Source organism: Merops nubicus, unplaced genomic scaffold (assembly GCF_000691845.1).
Source record: "Merops nubicus isolate BGI_N331 unplaced genomic scaffold, ASM69184v1 scaffold11248, whole genome shotgun sequence".
Lineage (NCBI taxonomy): Eukaryota > Metazoa > Chordata > Aves > Coraciiformes > Meropidae > Merops > Merops nubicus.
The window spans coordinates 6,520-10,219 of NW_008626082.1; the positions used below are offsets into that span (position 1 = coordinate 6,520).

Below are 3,700 nucleotides of genomic sequence, written 5' to 3' on the forward strand. Positions count from 1 at the left end.
ATGTCCTGTCCTCTCCTCCCCTGTGTGTGGTTACTCCTGGTCTTTCTCATTCAATCCTCTCTTCCAACTCCCGTTCCTCCCCTGATGTACTGGCTTGGCCAAGCAGTGGTAAACCCAATATGGAGGGTGCAACTCGTTGCCTGTACCAGCGTGGATGTCCAATGTACAAATGAGTCTCATCCACAACTAGGAACAGAAGTGTGATCACTTTGTTGCAAGTCTTGAACAAATGCGAACAATTGTATTTATTTATTTATTTATTTATTTATTTATTAACAAGCACTGGAACAGGCTGCCCAGGGAAATGGTTGAATTGCCATCCCTTCATGTGTTTAAAAGTCACGTAGGTCTGGTGCTTAGGGGCATGGGTCTAGCAGTGAACTTGGTAGAGTTAGGTTTATTGGTTGTACTTGATGGCCTTAAAGGTCTTTTCCAACCGAAAAGATTCTATGATTTTTCGCCCTTTTTTCAGTGAGGGTCTCATGTATTCCTGGTGGGCATGCGGTGTATGAAGAGATTATTTCAATTTCTCAGACTGGGATTCATAAAAATAGCTTCTTAAAAGAAGCAATTTCAGATTGGGATTTTACTCTGGACATCATGTGGCTCTTAACAGCACTGAATGCTTATTTCAAACTGGTCGCCACTGAAGTGGCGTAATGGCATAATGATGTGTCTTGTCAGGACTGGATCCAGCTGTGGCTTGGCCTGGTGGACACACAGCTGTTTCACTGCCACATGGCTGCCCGGTTGCACATGTGCTCTTCAATCTGTGGAGAGACTTCATTTCCCTAAGGCCCCTGCTCCCCTGTCCCCATGTGTTGCTAGTGGCTGCCAAAGAAAATGCCTGCAAGAACACTGGAAATATGATTTAAAGCTATTTGTAAATAAAATGTTTCAAGAGGTTTAGACCAGGTTAAACCTTCCTATATTTTGTAAGCTAAATTACTATACTAGTTTATAATCTTCCCCTCAGAGAACTTGCTTTCAGTCAGTCTCCACAGGTAATCAGTGCCATCTCTAAGTAGTGCTCTCGCTTTTTAGCAGGTTCTGGGGTAGTGGTTTTTACACTTCCAGCAGTGCAATGTAATGTCATCTGTATGATGCTCCTGAGCAGGTAAATCTGCTCTTCTGATTTTTAGTCATTCTTGAATTTTATTTCAGGACATAACTTGGCAAGATGAACACTCGGCTCCCTTTTCCTGGGAAACAAAGGTAAATATGCAGCAATTTTATTGTTAATGTTGGCTTGTCGTTTTATACTGTTCCTTCTGTGTTTATGTTATCCTCGTTTTGAGACTTGATAGACTAATGCCACCTTTATTCTGTGACAGCTGTGTAAAGTGACCATCCTGAAAATGAAGTGGGAGTGGTGTGCTTTGATTTACATCAACAGAAACACAAAATGTACTTACCTTATGAGCTAACATTCTGGCCTCAAGTGCAGCTATAAAACTGATTCATTACAAATAATTGGATTTTGCATTGTAAACTTTTAAAACAATTTCCCATGTCTAGCAAGACCAGTGTCTCAGATATTGTGTAAGCGTAACTGCATTTCACTTCTGAAGTCAGGAATACAGTAGCTAGGAATTGGGGTGAGAAAGGTACAGATATTTAGTAACTTAATTGGACTCTTTCTTAAAGCCTTTTCCATATTTCATCTGTTTATTATGTACTGTAATGTAATGAAACTTGTTAACCTGGAGCTATGCCTGAAGCATTGTGTTATTTCCTCTCCAAAACGCAGCTCCTTCAAAAAATAATGTATTTTTTCTGTGGCAGGTTGTTTTTGGATCGGTTAGTTGTTTGGGTTTTTTTAGCTCCCTTTACCTCTGCTATTTTATTAAAACATTGTTTATGGTGGGATTTTCATAAGGCTAACACAGCACCAGAGTTCTCCATATTTGAACCTGCAATGTGAGGAAATACAGTTGACCATGCTTGTGGTAGGAAATCAAGTTTAACTCTTGTTGAAGAAAAATCTGGAATCAAAAACATAGCTGTTAGCCTTTCTCAACTGGGTAGGGTGGGCATGTTAATTTAATCATATATTTCAGACTGTGTGTTTTCTGGCTTAATCTGCCAGAGAAAGCTGCTTCTCCCCCATTTCTTCCATTTTTTGCCCTTGAACTATGTAGATAATCGTGTATGAGCTTATGAATATGATCTTAGCCTAATGCAGAGTAATTATTTGGAAATGCCAGTGAATACTAAATTAATCCGGTTGACCCGAGACATGCCAGCCTTCCCTGCTCAAGGTCACTGCCTGTAGCTAGCACCCCATCTGTGCTTTGCAGATGCTGATTAACCTATAATTTGATGTGACTCCTGGGTCCCTGCAGCCTACAGTGCTGGAGTCTAAGAGAAACCATTGCTAGTCTTCAGTTGCCTTAAAAATCCCTTATATGCGATGCTGTTTCAGGAGCCAGTAGAGGATTTTGGTTGGACTTGATCTTAAACATCTCTTCTGATCAAAACTATTCTATGATTTCCTGCAGTGGGAGCTTGGTAGCTCAGGCAAGCCCTCCTGTCTTTCAGGGCCCTTAGGAGAAGCAGCCACTGGTTTTTAGCAGAATACTCAAGAGGCTTTTAGCATGGGTATACTTGAGTGAAGCTGTAGAGAAAAGAGAAGTAGTAAGAAGAGCATGGACCTCATTGACAATAAGGTGAAATAAATCCTATGTTGGAGACAGCAGTGTTGTCACTTGCATAGCTTTTGGCTCAAACCCTAAAACTTGGTTTTGGGAATGCGGCAGCTGTAATGGTATTTCTAAGCTGTGTCTTGATAGGATTTAGAAAGTTCTGGATACTTGAACTTCCTACAGGTAGTGCGCTTACTGGGGAACCACGATGAGATGAATCTGCACTCAAATGGATTTTCTCTTTAATTGATAGTTGTTTTTTCTTTTAAATGCATGTGTGTCTAGTGAAGTGTTTTTTCAACTGAGCCTGTGGTTTATCTCATGCTGATTATTTTTACTATCCTACTGATGACTCAAAATGAGGAAGCACAACGGATAGATGCTCTAGTTTCACACTTTCTGTAATGCATGGAGAATCGCAGAAAGTGTGACTGCTGAAGAAAAGTGTGGTGAGGAGGAGGCTGCTTTAGAAATAATTGCCTCATCTAATCAAGCGGTGCTTCCCTGTCCCCCTCCCCTCCCTTCTTGGTGACCGGAGATAAAAGCTGTGCCTCAGCTGTAGGTTAAAAAGTTGCATGACTTTTTCTTTTAGCACAACTCTAGAGAATCCACTTTTTCTGGCTTTATGGGGTGTGCAGTAGTTGGCTTATGTGGGTTCTTCCTTTTTTTTTCCCCACCTCGTAGTGCCTCATATTGTGTCAGTCTTTCAGCCAAATCCTTCAGCTGCTGAGTCTTCCATTTCCAAAGGTGGAGATCTTACTTCATGCTCATTCTTTGATCTCTTCCGTAACCAGCGCTTTAATAATACAGTATTGGAAGGCAATTGCTCCATGAGATACTGACTGAGGAAAAATTAGCCTTGCCCAATCAGTCCAGCAAGGGGAGACAGTGAAGAAACCTGAATGAGTTGTTTGATAAGGTTGGCATGTTGTAATGGACCCTTGGTATCTTGTGAGCCACATTTCTGTTCCCACTGTTATTTCAGGCTATCAAGCTCTTTCCATTCCTACTGCATGAGATCTACCCCATGATAGGTTATTCTTTCCCTCATATTC

At 41.1% G+C, this 3,700-nt stretch overlaps 1 protein-coding gene across 1 annotated transcript in view; it reads left to right on the forward strand.

Moving 5' to 3' along the window:
* Positions 1–1,170: 1,170 nt before the first annotated feature.
* Positions 1,171–3,700, forward strand: part of LOC103778273 (chromosome unknown open reading frame, human C1orf198) — a 12,328-nt gene continuing 9,798 nt past the window's right edge. The window contains exon 1 of the mRNA XM_008945851.1: positions 1,171–1,215. The gene's annotated coding sequence lies outside the window, so the exon portion shown is untranslated. The remainder of the gene's footprint in view (positions 1,216–3,700) is intronic.